The following is a 17,583-nucleotide window of genomic DNA, read 5'->3' as shown; positions in this document are numbered from 1 at the left end:
TTAACATGGTATATCACATTTATTGTTTTGCATATGTTGAACCATCTTTGCATCCCTGGGATGAATTCTGCTTGATCATAGTGAGTAATCTTTTTAATATACTGTTGAATTTGGTTTGCTAGTATCTTGCTGAGAATTTTTGCATCTATGTTCATCAGGGATATTGGTCTGTGTTTTTGTTGTTGTTGTTATTGTTGCTGTTGTGTTCTCTGTCTCTTTTTATTCCTTGCTTCCTATAGACTTATTCCATTGTAAATATCAGCATGTTAACACTGCTTCAAAGTTTCACGTTGTCATGTTGTATGCTGATTGTTTAAAAATTTCCTCTTTATTATAGAAGGAAAATTTCTCTCCAAGGATTTCTGTTTCTATTTTAGTTTTCCTTTAATTTTTTTACAATTAATTTTAGAGAACAAATATTTGAACATTTTTCCAATATATTTATTTTCACATTATTTATTTTTCTCCTCTCTCTCATATATATTTTTTTTACTTATTTTTTTTATAATGGTTACAGTTATGTCACAGACATGGCCAAAGAGAGTGTCTCTACCACAGATGAGCAAAGGTAGGGCTTTATTTCTTTAATTTTTTTCTAATGGGTCTCTCAGTCAGTTTAACAATGGCTTTTTAAAATCCTTTGCTCTAGTAACACATGAGTTAACTTTCCTTAACATACTTTCTGCTTTGTAGATATCATATTTAGTCTTTTGGAAAAGAAATTGCTTCCTAAAATTGCATGCCATCTAACTCCTATGGGTGCCTGTTTTAAAATCTGTGTTTTCTGAAACAGACAGTTTTTGGCTTTTGGAAAAACATTAACAAAAGAGAATAGAGAGTTAGGGGCATTCCACTTGGGAAATGATCTTCCATGTAATATGCCTAGCCTAATCCTGCTGATAATTCAGGTGGTGGTGAACCCCCTTAAAAATGCTCATAGGAGGTGTGGACCCATAGAAATTCTTAGGTCAAACTCTTGGTATAGCTTTTATACCAGCTGGATCCTAATTTAGTTATTTCCTGGATGATCCACTTCTCTGCCTGGCAGGATCATAGGAGAATCCTTCTTGTATAAAGCTCTTCTAGCTCTTTTTCTTCATTATTTGAATTAAGAATGTATTTATGGACACTAAGTGAGGAAAATGACAATCTTTAAAATCATGCTAGGAATTATATGATTTTAAAATATGGAAAATAAGATTTATTTTCACTAAACTGTTTCACTATAATATTGTTTTCTTTTAAGGTTAAATTAGGGAAGCCTTTATTTTATTTTTTATATTATTCTTATTGGAAATTCATCATTTGAATTGTTGAGTGAATAATATTCCATCTTAGAAAAGATTCGAGTATGAAATAAGGAGACTGATTATAGGAGGCAAAACATAAGGTGTGGTATTAGAACACCTGGATTGGCATCTTCACTACATTATTTGCTAACCAGGTAACCTTGGATAAGTCAGTTAACCTTTCTTAGCTTTAGCTTCTTCATCTTTAAAATTGGAATGATAATATTAGCTCACAGGGTCATTGTGATACTCAAATGACATAATATTTGTGAAGATGCTTTATAAATTGTAAAGCAGTATATAGTATTATAATTCTAAGTAATGACATGTTATTTTACTCATATATTAATATTTGGTGAGTTGTTTTGTAAAGGCTATGTTTTGAGAGGGAGTAAAGTTAAGTCGCATTGCTTAAGGTCAAATTCCAAGTCTTCTTTTTACTAGAGAGATGTGACCTAACCTCTCTTAGTCTCACTTTCTTCTTCTGTAAAATGAGAAAGATAATATCTATCTTGTAGGGTAGTTATGAAGGTTAAATCAGCTAATCCATGTAAAGTACTTCTAAACAGTGCCAAGTATATTCAATAAATGTTACATATCATCATCATCATCATGCTTAGATTAAAAAAGGGAACTCCTTGCCTAAATCAAAATCCACATCTACCATTTATCAAGTAGCTGCTCTGCTGTGAAGTATCAAAGCAATTAATTTAATTTTTCCTTAGTGGTGAATATGTATGTCAATACACTGATAATAGTTTTCTCAGCTAAAAAATCTCACTTATGTTGTACTTGGCAAAGAGTAGATATTCCTGATAAGTTGTGTGCATACAGAATTTTGGTAAGTTTAATTATGTTTTGAGTATAGTAAGGAAATTCAGGAAATACCTCCTGAAAATAAATCCACTGAATAACAAATGACCCTTTGAAATGTGATCACTCACTAATTTATTCATTCTTAAAATCAGTTTAAAAAAGAAATCTGGCTACATTTGTACTCATTAATAATTTGTGAGAATTAATTAATTAATCTATTTTAAAGGAATCACCAGAATGATCAAAGCATCAGCCTTGAGGGATTAGTTCAAACATGCTGGAGATAATGCATTTAGTCAAGTAATGTCTTCAGGTAAATGCCTAATGTAAGGTAAAGTCTGACTACAACCAAGACTAGAGTTTTGAAAACACATGAATAATTACAAGATTGTGTGATTTTTGTTGTGTACTGATAAACTTAGCAAGATCTAGGTCAGTGTAATAGTTGAGGTTAACTTGTAATATTCAGTTTAAAAATTTATGCTTTTTCTCTCTTCCATGTTATACCACTTGTAGTTTAAATATGATTGTTTTCACATTTTGTGTGTTAATACTTTGGTGAAGTGCACACATAAAAGTGAATTAAATGATTGATGATTGCTACATAATCCAACACTGCCTTCAACCAGTCAAAATGTTGCAGTTTTGGCTTAGCAACAAGAAGAGTCTGAGGCTCATGGTTTCTGTGACAACCAAGGGTCAGGTGACCTGGATATGTCCTGCCAAGCTGTTCCCGTGGAATAAATAGGCTGTTTGTAAACAGGATGGCTAAGCATTCTCTCACAAGATTTCAAGTTCACAAAGTTTGAGGCAGCTGGGTAAAGGGTCAAAGGTGAAAGGTAATAAGTCATTTTGGGCCTGTTCTTTTGTGGAGCCTTTGGCTGCCTTTCAGACTGAGGTCTTGGAAATAGTTCACACGCAGGCCTTCTGCCAACAGACTACTGAGAGTTGGCTCAGGCAGGATTCTATTGCAAAATCCTTTCCCTCTCTTTCTTTCTCTCTGTGTCTTGGTGTCTGAAACTTATAAAAATGCAAGGAATTTTATAAAAACCAAGTATATAAATGAAGCAACCAAATACATTCATGTTTTATATAAAATAAATTTAGAACAACTTTTCTTTTTAGGGACAGAAGTTCAAAAATTGAATTTATGATGATGAATTCTTACAAAATTGATTGCAAAGTACATTTTAGAAAAAGAGTAAGTATATTAAAATAATGAAGATTAAAAATATTTTCAGAAAAAGGTGGGTCAATTGTAGGCTTTTTAAAGAGGCAGTATATCTCTGTTCCATCTAAGCTACCAGAAGCAACCTTTAAAACAATCTAGTGAAGTATTTTAATTAATGAGCTCATCTACTAGTGTAAGTTATGATATTGAGTGTTAGGATTTGCTGTATCTTATTATGAAGAAAAAAGGGATATTTAGGCTTCCTCAAAATTTCTGGTCTTCCTTTAGATTTATTGCTATTGTTATTTTTGCTTAAAGCAGGAATTCATTCTAAGAATAGAAAAGACAAAATAAATATTAGATTTACCTTCTCTGACTTTAGACTTTGGCTTGAAGGGCCTTCTTTAGTTCCTTGCCTATTATATTTGTCTGCCTTAGTGGTTTGTTTTCTTTCTTCTGTTTGTATACTACTACAGAGTTACAACTCCTATCTTGGTCAATTTCGTTATATATTTCATCCATGGATTTGTAATTCTTTGTTGATAAAGATGTGGCGCACTGGAAATTCTAAAGTAGAAAAAGGTAAGTTGAGGGAAAATGAAAAGATGGTAATAGAACCATTCCCAAACACAAAGTATAAGTCATTAGTTACTTTCATTGTAAATATGTTTCTTTGGGATGGTAGCAGTTACAAAGAAATCATCCAGTTCAATGGGAAAATAAAAGCATTTCATTAGAAAATTTAGTCTACTTCCTAGTGGAAAGCAAGGCATGCAGTTTGGATCATAAGTGGGGAGACCTTGGCTTATTTTATCTGTACTAATGGGGATAGGCGTGGGAAGGATGGGACTTTCCAGTGTGTTTCATAAAGTCTGATTTCTTCATCCGTTGTATAACAATCAAACAAACCCATTTTGTCTTTTAAACAGAATTTTCTGAGAATATCTTAATTCACAGGTGGTCTTGTCTTCATCTAATTTATTCAGTAAACCCTAACAAACAAATTTCCCTGGAGTTTGGGCAGTCATTTGTGTTATTTTCCTTTCCTTGAATTTCTTGTTATTATGAATGGTGTTGCAGTATGAGGTATTATATATATTGGTAAACAGGGTTCTCTTCTATGTTTGCTTTTTATTAAACAGAATAAGAAGTTCCTTTTCCATTATTTAGTGACTTCCAATCAGACCATGTTGGAAAAATTGAAAAATGCCAATTTTTAAAATAATGTATTTAAAAAGTTTGGGCAGATCTTCACTTTTTTTTTTTCCCGTGCAAAAGTTATCAAAGGAAAACTTGAAAAATACTTATTCTTTTTTAAAAAAATTAAACTTAAGAAACATAACCTTGGACAAGTCACTGAGCCTCTCTGAGTCCATTTTCTTATGTATTAAATGAAAGACAGAACTTGATCTTCAGGGTTTGTCCCAGCTTCAAACTATCATGTGTCTGACCAAATATGGCTTCTAGGACTAAAGAACTCTTTGCCTTGCTATGAAATTTGGTATTTCTGTCATTCTTCTTAGTGAATGAAATGTTAGAAAGTTAGTCAGAACCTTGAGGTATGAAATATACCATGAATCTGTTTTTAGAAGGGGCAATTAGCACAGTATCCTCTTGTTTGCCCATTTCCCTTTGCCTCTCTAACTGCTAGTGAGGTTATTGCCATTGGTTCTGCTGCTGGTGCTGCTTTGAATGGGAGGCAAAGACTAGGCTGATGAGGGCAGCAAGGGCGACCTGTCTAGGGCACAAAGCTGAGGAGCCAGATGATCTTTGGTGGAACCAGAGATTCCTATTGCTGGCACAGAAATCTCTTCTTAAGAGCCCTGACTAGATGTAAGTTTAAAAATCCTTAAATTGTACGTGAGAGGCAGGCCTATTAATTTAAATTGAAAGTACAGATATTAGAGTCTGAGTTTGAGTCTGTCAGCTATGACTTTTGTGATTTATTTTTGGACAAGTTATTTAACATATTTGAGCCATAGTTTTTAATTTGTAAAATTGGATATAGTGCTGATGTAAGGGTACAATGAATCATTTATGTGAAAGAACTTTGTCAACTTTAAAGCTTATCACATAGATTACCTATTGTTTTTGCCAAGTGTAAAATGTTGTGACTATTTGTACAAAATAGTCAAAGAAAATAACTTTTCCCTTTTTTCTACAATACAGCAATTTATTATTTATATTTTATATTAACAACTACATGAGTAAAAGTGAGGTTAGAGTTTTAGTATAATATCATATTGGTTTTATTTTTATTTTTATCTTTTGAGACAGAGTCTCGCTCTGTTGCCCCAGCTAGAGTGCAGTGGCATCATCATAGCTCACTGCAACCTCAAACTCCTAGGCTCAAGCGATCCTCCTGCCTAATCCTCCTGAGTAGCTGGGACTACAGGTGCATGCCACCACGCCTGGCTATTTTTCTACTTTTTGTAGAGACAAGGTGTCACTCTTACTCAGGCTGGTCTTGAACTCCTGACCTCAGATGATCCTCCTGCCTTAGCCTCCCAGAGTGCCAGGTTTACAGGCGTGAGCCTCTGTGCCTGGCCCGTCATATTGGTTTTAAATTGGAAGCTAGGAAACCTGCATCCACAACATCTCTTTGATATGAATTTCTGTTAATTGAAAATGAGGCACCATGTGATTAAATAATTCACTTACAGTCACTTTGGCCTTGACTCCTCAGAAAAAGAAAATTAGAGAATTGTAGGTATTTTCAAGCAAATTAACTATTCTCAGGGTGAGGGGAGGGAAGGATTTTTATTTAGTCCAATCTCTGCTTCAATTAAGATAATTGCCAAATTTTTCACTATTTCTATAATCTAAGTGTTACTAAGACAGTGGTAGGTCCTAATATATTTGAAACTTCTTGACTCCTTTATCTTTCTTCTAGTGTATATAAGTTGGCATCTAGCCCATTTCAGTGTCAGTACAGTCACTGGTAATTTTGGTGAGCCCTATACCTTTAACATAGGGCTGTTTCAGGAAATTTTATTGCCTTCTTATTTCTCCGACAGCAATAACAGCAGCTTTAGCAATTGTCATTTGCATCATGTGAGAAATAAATAATCTTTAGCATCAATAATCAAGGCAAGCTAGTATATGTTTACGAAGACTACACGTGTATTCGCTCTCTTCCTCACTCTCCCTCTTTCTGTTTCTTCTTCATTACTCACATCCTATTTTGAATTGTGTTAAGACAGATATATGAATTGGTTATCATGCTGTTCATTTTTATTAATTTTTTAAGAGAATGAATTGTTATATCCTCACTTTTTAAATTCATAACAATATGTAATGCAAATTTATACTATTGACTTATTCCTCTCAATGGGTGTTTAGAGAATACAAAATGTAAAACATTTATAGGTGTTATCATCTCATCTATTTATTGATGAAGCATTTCCAAATCCTTGATTTTGTGATTTCCATTTGTATTTTGGTCAAAGAAATATAAAATACACAGATTTTTTTTTGACTTGAAATATGTAGAAACTTTATCGTATGCTGCTATAGAAGGGGAGTACTATATTATTCTGATGTTTAAACTATGACCATCATCTATCTTTTGGTGATTTAAGCAATTTATTTGTTTTTGATGGAAGATGAGAATTTATTTGGATTCACTGGAGTCTCCAAGACATCTGGTACAAATCTACTTAAGAATAGGCTATGCTACTCTTGAAAATTTTCTTAGGATTTATAGGATGAGAATCTGGTCCTAGATTAAATGCTATCTAATTCAGATAAAGGCATTCTTCATTCATTAGACCTACATATTTCTTCTTGTTGAATGAAAAAGGATAATATTTAAATAAAATTAATATGATAAAATTTTTTTGTTTGGTCTTTATTAACATTTCAATGATTAGTCTACTTTTTAAGGAACTTTCCTTTGGATAATTGAGTGTTGTCAATATGTGAAAATGGAACTGTGGATTTGACAGCATTTCCAAGTGGATTTGTCATTCTTACTGCAAAAAGAGCAGAATGTAGAAGTGTTCATTAACAAAAAAGTAGAGAGTAACTAAAAAAAAAAATCTATTCCTAAGCTTAAAAGATGGAAAAGTAAACGACTAAATGTGACTATTAAAAACTAAAATTTTTAGCCTGAACAAGACAGAGATCCTATCTCTACAAAAAAAAGAGGAAAAAGGCCATGTGTGGTGGCATGCGCCTGTAGTCCCAGCTACTCAGGAGGCTGAGTCTGAGCTCAGGAGTTTGAGGTTGCAGTGACCTATGATGATGCCACTGCACTCTAGCCCAGGCAACAGAACAAGACCCTGTCTCAAACCCACACACACAAAAACTAAAATTTTAAGTAACCTTTAGTTTTGATCATGTAGAAATTACCATAATATGTATATATAGATTTCATTTTTTTAATGGGTAGATCACATTTTTTCTTTTTGAGTTATGTGATTTACATAGAGTTTAATAGGATCTACATATTAGTATAAATAATAGTGAATGTGAATTTGCCTTTTTAAAGCCCCAAGATTCTTAACATTGAGACCTTAGATACAGTAATGTTCAATTTGTCTTTCCATAAATAGAAAGGATTTTTTAAAACCTCTGCTAGGAGAAATGTCAGTTTGTACTGAGTCATCATAGATGAGTAATATTCTAGAAATTCTTTCTCTTAGTTTAGACTTCTTAAATGTTATTTTGTCTAATTTTTCAAACACAGTATATTGTATTTTAAGTGTTATGTTGAACAAAATATGTAGTAGCAGTTGTTGCAGACTCCTCTTCTATAAAATGTCACACATTTCTTGGAATCAAGTTGGATATTTTCCTTTTTGTTAAACGTTAAGAATTACTGGGCAATAGCAACAGACATAGGCTTCTAACATGCATTTCTAAATAGAAATAATTGTTTTAGAGGTCCTTTGGAAATTTCTCTTGGGAATTTTAATATATATTTATGTATACTTTCATTGACAATTAAGTTATTACAAAAATATACAGCATAGAAATAGAAATTAAGGGTCCTCTCAGCAGCATGCAGTGTGGGCAGTTTTTTGACTATATACTTCCACACGTGTAAATATCAGTGTGGACATATATCTTCATGTTTTCTATTTTAGTGATTTACACAATGGAGTCACATCATACATTTGCTTTACTTAAATACATATATGTATGAAGATTTGGCCAAAAAGAAAGAGAGAGAAATTAAAATATTCTACTCAATGAATGTGTGCCCTGGAATGAATGTGAGACGTAAATCTGCTGATTCTGTCAGTCTCAGTTCCTTTATGTGTGCTGGGCCGAGTGTGTTTCTTGAGTTTTAAAGACATGGATTCTTTTTATATACAATATGAAATACAAGCCAACTAATTCATCTGGTACTCAACCAAAGTAAAAAGATAACTGACTATGAGAGAAATTATGTTGGTCTTCAGCATGCCATTGCTTTAAGGGATTTTGATCATATGCAAATTTTCTTTATGTGCTGACTTTAGATCCTGATCTCTGAGAAAGAGGCCATTTAACTAGTGATTTTTTTTTCTTAACTAAAAAAGTTTAATAGTCTGGTAGACTATGATAATCTATTTTATTTTTAATTAATTAATTATTTATTTTTATTTCAGTTGACTTAGGGGTACAAATGGTTTTTGGTTATGTGGATGCATTGTGTAGTAGCGAAGTTTGGGCTTTTAGTGTACCTAGGGCCTGAATAGTATACACTGTACCCAATAGGTAATTTTTCATCCCTCTCCCCCTTTCTGAGTCTCCAGCATCCATTGTACCACTTTGTATGATCATGCATGCCCATAGTTTAGCTCCCACTTATAAATGAGAACATATGGTATTTGGTTTTCTATTCCTGAGTTACTTCACTTAGAATAATGGCCTCTAGTTCTATCCAAGTTGCTGCAGAAGACATTCTTTTTTATGGCTAAGTAGTATTCTGTGGTACGTGTGTGTGTGTGTGTGTATGTGTGTGTGTGTATACATATATATACATTACATTTTCTCTATCCACTCATCAGTTATGAGCACATAAGTTGATTCTATATCTCTGCAATTGTGAGTTGTGTTGCAATAAACATGAGTGAAGATATCTTTTTGATATAATGACTTCATTTCCTTTGGGTAGATACCCACTACTGGGATTGCTGGATCAAATGGTAGATCTACTTTTAGTTCTTTGAGGAATTTCCATACTTTTTCTGTAGAGGTTGTACTAATTTACATTCCCACCAACAGTGTATAAGTGTTCCCTTTTCACCACATCTGTGCCAACATCTATTGTGTTTTGACTTTTTAATAATGGCCATTCTGATTGGGGTAAGATGGTATCTCATTGTGCGTTTTTTTTTTTTTTTTGGTCATTCTGGTTTTAATTTGCATTTGCTTGATAATTAGTGATGTTGAGGATCTTTATATTTGTTGGCCATTTATATATCATTTTAAATTTACTGTAATAAACTCCTGTGCCAGCCTATACCATGATGATCTCTCAAATGTATATCTTATGGAGCCTGAAGAAGGATAATACTGTGGGCAAAATTATCAGCTTTGATATCAATCCTCTTTAAGCCCAGACCAATTTCTTTACTGCTATCACCCTATATTCATGTGTGTATGTTTAGTTTTTCTTTTTGTATACTGCCCAAAACACTTTCAAAATGCATAGCATTTAATCTTGCCCATCATATAATTGATACTCATTAAATAGTTGAGGATTAAGTGAACACCTGTGTCACATGGACATAATTGTTCCCATTTTAAAGAAACTGAAGTACAGATGAAGGCAAATGTATTGTCTTGGAATTTAAAAATCTGAGTTAATCTCCCATTTCTAAAATTGTATGATCTTTGGAAAATCCCTTGATCCTGAGCTTCTGCTTTCTCATCTGTAAAATGGGGTTCTTATCCCACCAAAGGGATGTTGGAAGGATTGAATGAAATCATCTAAGTGAAAATGCTTTGAAACTGTAAGGTTCCATACCAATGTAAAGCCAGGATTACAGTATTCCAGTACACTACCAATTGTAACATCATTGATTTAATAATATTAGAAAGGAACAACTGAGTGTTCTTTCTACTGTTTCTATACAGCCTCAGGTCTAGAGACAGTAGGTTTACTTACCATTAGGTCTGTATCACATTACTAATGTTTATCATAAAAGCAATTTTGAAAAACTCTTGTTCTCATAAGCCCAAAAGTCATCTTAGGTCTATCATAAATTGTGGAAGTCCTTTGAATAATAATTTTAAAAATCCCTGATTAGCTGGGTTTGGTGGCAAACCCCCATAGTCTTAGCTCCCTCAGAAAGCTGAGGTGAGAGGACTGCTTGAGCCCAGGAGTTCCAGGCCAGCCTGGGCAACATAGCATGACCCTTTCTCTCTTAAAAAAAAATTCTAGATAAGGAATGTTTATTTTTTTTCTTCCAATTAAAACTTATTCAAGTTTGTAAACTACCAAAAGCAATATGGAATAGGTCACCCACATAGTCTCATTCTTCCTGCCTTTTCCCAGAATGTAAGATAAAAGTTTTGTTGGCAAATTTGTTTATTTCACTTATTTCTTCTGAAAAGAAGAATATAAATAAACTTGATTAGTTTAAGTTTAAGTTTTATGGCATGAACATGTGACTGATAATAAGTTACCTGATTATTATTGCCCAGTAACATTCTAAATCTGTAAGAAAAATACCTACTTTGTCCTTTTCAAATTTGCTTCCCTTTCTGATGAGAATCTTGAGGATATTTTGCAATTATATAGTTGATCTTTTTTGTCTTAAATGCCTAATACGATGTATGTTGAAGTAATGGGATTACACTCTGAAACCTACAACAAACAATAAGCTAACAAAAATTAAACCATCACAGGAGAATATGTGAAATTGATTAGATTTGTAGAGAACTAACAGAGGATAACACCAATGTGTTTCTTACTTGGTAGTGGTTTTCTTGCAGGAAAAGTCTTATCAGTTGTTGGGAGTTGTTGTTTTCTTTGAACTAAGCTCTGGTTTCTCTGAAATCAGATTTTGTATTCCCAAGACTCCACTCTGCAATGCCAGCACAAACATACATCAGCAGCTGTATCATACTTTAAAGACTTAGCAAGAAGGTATCAGGCAATTACTTATTCTGTGTAGAACCCCAACCATGATTGTTAAAAAACTTTTAAAGTTTAGGCAAAAGAAAAATAAGACAGAGCAAATATATTTTATGAAAAGTATATGTAAAACAATAATGTGAATTAATTGAAAAGATTGCATTTTATCAGTGAGAGGTTCAGGAAAATATCCTGAGTATATTATTCTATAAACAAACTATGTAATGGTTTGTATTAATTGTATAATTGAGTGAATCTGCTGTCAGGGTTATTTTCTAGTATGGTAGGTAGGTGCCATTTTAGTGAATCTAGTGTTGACTAGTGCATTGCTCAGGGAAAGAAGAAATGTAATAACTCTAAATAAAGTATATCTCTTTTTTGATAATATGAAAGATTCAGATTATTCTGTCCTAGTTTCTAAACTCAGGAGGTATACTGCTGGTTTAATACTTAGTATTGCTTCTGTGCATTTTAAGTACCTCTAACGTTACATTAATGTTTGTGGTACAATGAAAAGATGAAGAGTCAGAACATCTGGGTTACAGTCTTGGCTTTTCTGCTTATTAGTTTTGTGTCTTTGACAATTCACTTAACTTCTTTTGCCCTTAGTGTTCTCACTGGTAAAATAGGGCTAATAATACTTACTCATATAACTCATAGGGTTGCTGTGTAGCTTAAATGAGAATTTATGTGAAAATGCCTTGTAAATTGTAAAGTATTATTTAATATACTACCTAAAATACTTTCCTTAGAATGAGAAGGGTTATAAAGAGAAAAAGTACAAATGTAAGTTATTTCTCTTTATTAACATTCATATGAGAGATACCAACCATAATCTATTAGATAGAGTGGGAATACTCCAGAAAGGTCAACTGCTTTGTCTGTCGTCAGTAGAGAATTAGAGCAAAGTTTAATATGGGGCATAGATTTCAGGTCATGTATGTCCTTATATTTAAACATTTTTCAGCTTTAGAATCTTGTAATCTTATTTTTTGACCTTGTTGTTTACTTCCTATGATAATATTCTATGTGAGTGTGTGCGTTTTTGTGTAGTATATATACATTTAAGTCTGGGTGTAGAAAAATACTGCAGTAGGCATAGTAAGAGATAGTTCCTTTTGAGGAGAAAACTTCATTCATTCATTCATTCATATTTTTTGCAGTTATTTGTGCCAGGCACAAGTTAATTGTCTTTGCTCAAGTGTTTGACCACATTAAGTATGAAAACTTGGCCATAAGTTTGTTGGTTACATTATATGATTATTAATTTCTGTTCATTATGTACCTTTTCAGCAGATAATCATGTCTTCATTGGATATAGATATTGATAAGGGATGCATTCTGTTTTCAGTTTATTACCTTAAATTTAACCATACATTAAAGAAGTAAAAATGGTATAAAAAAGAGACAAAAGTGGTGTATTTCCTGGATGCACGGCTGCATGTTGAGGAAGGTTTTCTGGTGTTATTTCCATTCTATCAACTATTGAGGCCCAATTTATATAAAGCAGACAAGAGAGATTTTCTAAAATAAGGGAAACAATTAGTATTTGTTGTTAATATCTTTCATTGATTAGTACATATTTATTTGATTATCTAAACCAGACACTATGCTAGATGTTGAGGATAAAATAAGAGTAAAAAGAGACATGGTTTCTGTCCTTGCTTATAGTCTAGAAGAGATAGACATTAATCAAATAATTTCATAATTTAGTTTAGAATTAAAGCAGTCATAAATAGTAAGAAGAGGTACATGGTCTTATGAGAACACACAGCATTTGAGAGAAATAGAAAAAGTAATAGGTACATATCTGAATGAGAAAAAGAAGTGGGAAACCACTGTTCGTAATCAATAACAATATTATTATATGTATCTTATATGTCACGGAGTTCTAGTGGTAAGAGTTTTGATAAAATTATGAGTGGGAATAATTTTCCATTGGCTAGATGAACTTAAACAATTTTGATGTACTAAAAAATTATTTGAAATAGATTATAAAAATAATGTTAAATATAAAAACTGAACCATTAGAGGAAAAAACCCACAGTTTTTTTTTATATGTTTGGGATCAGTGGAATAAGTCCAATTGCTAAATTATCTCTTTACACACATCACTTTCTTATTCATGGTGTTTCTTTGCCTTGAAAAGTAGGAAAATATGACTTTGGGAACTGTGAAGCTGGCTGAAATAAAATTCTTCTCCGGAGACACTAATGGAAGCATAAAAATTTATATTATTTTTTATTTTTTAATATATTTTTATTGAGGTTTTACTTTTGCTAAAATTTAACTTTATAAAGGGAACTCATTAATTTCAATTTAAATTTTTCGATTTTGCTTTGTTACATGAACTATTTATGTAGTTGTTTGAATTGGAGAACTTACAAGAAATTTTAAAAATTAAAAAAATAATTTTTAGTTTCATGAAATAACATTTCCCTTCTCTTCATTATTTTCATAAGCAAAGCCTAAATATAAGCTTAAAGTTATTTAAAATTAATTGGTTAGCATTTTTGATTTCTAATTGTATTGATGTATAATGTTAGATCTCCTTCCTTAAGTATTTAATTCAATGCATCAGCAAGAATTGACCCAACTAAAATGTTTCTCTTGCTTAAGAATAAAAGAGATATGTTAATAATATTTAAGTTCTTATTGATTGTTGAATGGCAAGTAATTCACAAATAATGTCAAAGCTTATACACTATCAGCCTTTTTTCTAGGTTTGCAGAGGAAACAGGCCAGACATTATGACAGCTATTTTCACTTCATCACTCATAGAGCTTCCTAAATGAATTTCATTTTTTAATGGGTGCTGGAGGTAAAAATCCTTTGGTAGGTTGGAAGTTGGAGAAAGAAAAATGTATGCCTTTGAGTTTTATGCCTTAATCATGAGGGTATTGCAGCTTATATTCATTTTTCCTTTTTGTTTGGCTATTTTCAATTTAGATTTAGCAAAGAGTAATAATTTGTTGCATGTTTAGTATTCCGGGTGGCATATTCAATACTGGGGGTTACTAGAATTACCAGTTGACAATATTTTTTCCTCTTTTCCCTCTTGATCTTTGGATTTAAAGCAAGCATTCCTTTAAGTAGCCCTGTATTTAACATCCAACAGTATCATGCTGACTTTGATGAAAAATAACATGTTTCAAACTGCATTGTAATTATATACTGAAATACACTGAAATTCTATCTATCAACTCCTGGTTTATGGTGGTCTCCATGAGGGTCGACTATTGTAATTAGGATTAATGAAGCATAAAATACTTTTTTCTTTTTGGGATGGGGGAATTCTGTTCCTTTGTACTTTTCAAGCTTGAATTTCCCCCATGCTAAAAATAGTACTTAAGTTCAGTAAAAATATTGACCCATCAAAGTTGGGGAGTTAATTAATCATAGGAGACATTTATTAACTATATTGCTGAAGATTCTTCACAGAAACAGAACCAATAGAACATACAGTCATACATTGCTTAATGATAGGGATACTTTCTGAGAAATGTGTCATTAGGCAATTTTGTTGTGCAAACATCATAGTGCACTTACACAGACTTGGATGGTATAGCCTACTATACACCTAGACTATTAATATATTGTATAACCTGTTGCTCCTAGGCTGCAAACCTGTATAGCATGTTACTATACTCGATACTGTAGGCAATTATAACACAATGGTAATTATTTGTATATCTAAACATATCTAAATATAGAAAAGGTACAGTAAAGATGTAAGAAAATAAAAAATGGTACACCTGTATAGGGCACTTATCACGAATGAAGTTTGCAGGACTGGAAGTTGCTCTGGGTGAGTCATTGAGTGAGTGATGAGTATATGTGAAGGCTAGGACGTTACTGTATGCTACTGTAGACTTTATAAACCATGTACACTTAGGCTATACTAAATTTATAAAAAGATTTTTCTTTCTTTAGTAATAAATTAATCACTGTAACTTTATAAGCTTCTTAATTCTTAAAAACTTTTTGACACTTAGCTTAAAACACAACACATTGTATAGCTGCACAAAAGTATTCTTTCTTTATATCTTTATAAGCTTTTTTCTATTTTTTTTTTTTTTGAGACAGTCTCACTCTGTTGCCTGGGCTAGAGTGCCGTGGCATCAGCCTAGCTCACACCAACCTCAAACTCCTGGGGTCAAGCAATCCTTCTGCCTCAGCCTCCCGTGTAGCTGGGACTACAGGCATGCGCCACTATGCCCGGCTAATTTTTCTATATATATTTTAGCTGTCCATATAATTTCTTTCTATTTTTAATAGAGACGAGGTCTCGCTCTTGCTCAGGCTGGTCTCGAACTCCTGAGCTCAAACAATCCACCTGCCTCGGCCTCCCAGAGTGCTAGGATTACAGGCGTGAGCCACCTCGCCCAGCTATAAGCTTTTTTCTATTTTTAAGATGTTTAATTTTTGGGGGGGGGGTTAAACTTTTTTGTGAAAAACTAAAGATGCAAACATACACATTCATCCAGGTCTAGGCAGGGTCAGATCATCAATATCATTGTCTTCCACCTGCATATCTTGTTCCACTGGGATGTCTTCTGGGGCAATAACACACATGGAGCTGTCGTCTCGTATGATAACAATACCTTCTTCTGGAATGGCTCCTGCAGGAGCTGCCTGAGGCTGTTTTACAGTTAACTTTTTTTTTATAAGTAGAAGGAGCACACTCTAACCATAAAAAGTATAGTATAGTAAGTACATAAATCAGTAACATAGTCATTTATTTTCATTACCAAGTATTATGTACTATATACAATTATATGTGCTATACTTCTATATGACTGGCAGTACAGTAGGTTTGTTTACATCAGTGTCACCACAAATATTTCTAACACATTGTGCTACAATGTTACAGTGACTACAGTGTCACTAGGCAATTGGAATTTTTCAGCTCCATTATAATCTTACGGGACCACTATCATATATGAGGTTCATCACTGACCAAAACAGTGTTATGTGGGCCTGATTGTAAGGAAGAGATTTATTTTGGGGAAATGGCTGAGAAGTCCCATGATCTGCTGCCTGCAAACTGGAGACCTAGGAAAGCTGGTGGTGTAATTCCACTCTGAGTTTGAAGGACTGAGAACCAGATGAGCTGATGGTGTAAATCCCAGTCTCAACTGCAGAAGACCCATGTCCCAGCCCAAACAGATGGTTGGGAAGCAAAAAGCAGCAAATTTCTCCTTCCTCTTCCTTTTGTTTCATTCAGGCCTTCAACCAATGAATTGGGTGGTGAACCACATTGGGGAGGGCAATGTGATTTGCTGAGTCTACTGATTCAAATGCTAATTTCATCCAGAAATACACTCACAGACACACTCAGAAAATATGTTTAATCTCAGTACCCTGTGGCCCACTCAAATTGACACATAAAATTAAACATCTCATTAATTTAAGTTGTATGTATATTTTGTGAAAGGTGTTAAGAGGTGAGGAACGTCTCAATAATTCTGCCACAAAATAAATTAAAAAGTAGGAGATAATTAGTGTCATTTCCTGCCATTGGTACCACCATCCCAAATAATTTAACCCAAAGCCTCACCATTTAATAACAGTCAGAACAGATCATAAACAAACTTCTCTCCTCTGATCAGGACATTTTTGTCACACACTGAATGATGTAACTAAAAGTTGTGTGCATGAATAGCACAGAAAGACCCAATTCTTTCACATTCTTTGGCTGCACGATAACTTGGGGAGAACATTGAATGAATTAAGATCTCTGGCTAATGTTATACATGTGAATAGTTGTATTTGCCTTTCTTATTAAGATCTTCAATATTTTTATAAAGTAATACAATCAAAACTATGTATAAGTTTTAGATTTTTGTGAGTTAAAAACATTCATATGAGCAAAGATGCAACTACATATGGAATCATTTTTCTGCTCAGGGTCTTCAGATATCCACAAGAATATAGCGTGGAGATTTTATGTGTTGATTATAAGACCCATTAAAAGTCATATCAGTAGAAAAGCTTCCATCTTTGAAAAATGAGGTCCTTTGAGAGTCATGGATCATTGACTATATGATCATGTATTTATTCTCTTCTTTTTTCTATCCTATGGACAGCTAGAGGTGAAGTCAGACAACAATAAGGGAATTTGGATTTCAGGCGTGAGAACTTTGACAGTTTGACACAAAGGAATGACTGTTTAAATAACTTATTAAGAATACATTTGAAAGGAGAAATAAAATTTGATTAACAGTTCCAAA

General features: G+C 33.1%; 1 long non-coding RNA gene across 1 annotated transcript in view; it reads left to right on the top strand.

Annotated features, from left to right (window-relative positions):
• The first annotated feature begins 551 nt into the window (after positions 1 to 551).
• LOC123648056 overlaps positions 552 to 17,583 on the top strand; it is a 57,792-nt gene continuing 40,760 nt past the window's right edge. The window contains exon 1 of the long non-coding RNA XR_006738468.1: positions 552 to 568. This is a non-coding gene — a long non-coding RNA (uncharacterized LOC123648056). The remainder of the gene's footprint in view (positions 569 to 17,583) is intronic.

Source organism: Lemur catta, chromosome 12 (assembly GCF_020740605.2).
Source record: "Lemur catta isolate mLemCat1 chromosome 12, mLemCat1.pri, whole genome shotgun sequence".
In the NCBI taxonomy this organism is placed as follows: domain Eukaryota; kingdom Metazoa; phylum Chordata; class Mammalia; order Primates; family Lemuridae; genus Lemur; species Lemur catta.
Note: the sequence above shows the minus strand (reverse complement) of the source record. Positions and strands in the feature narration are given on the sequence as shown.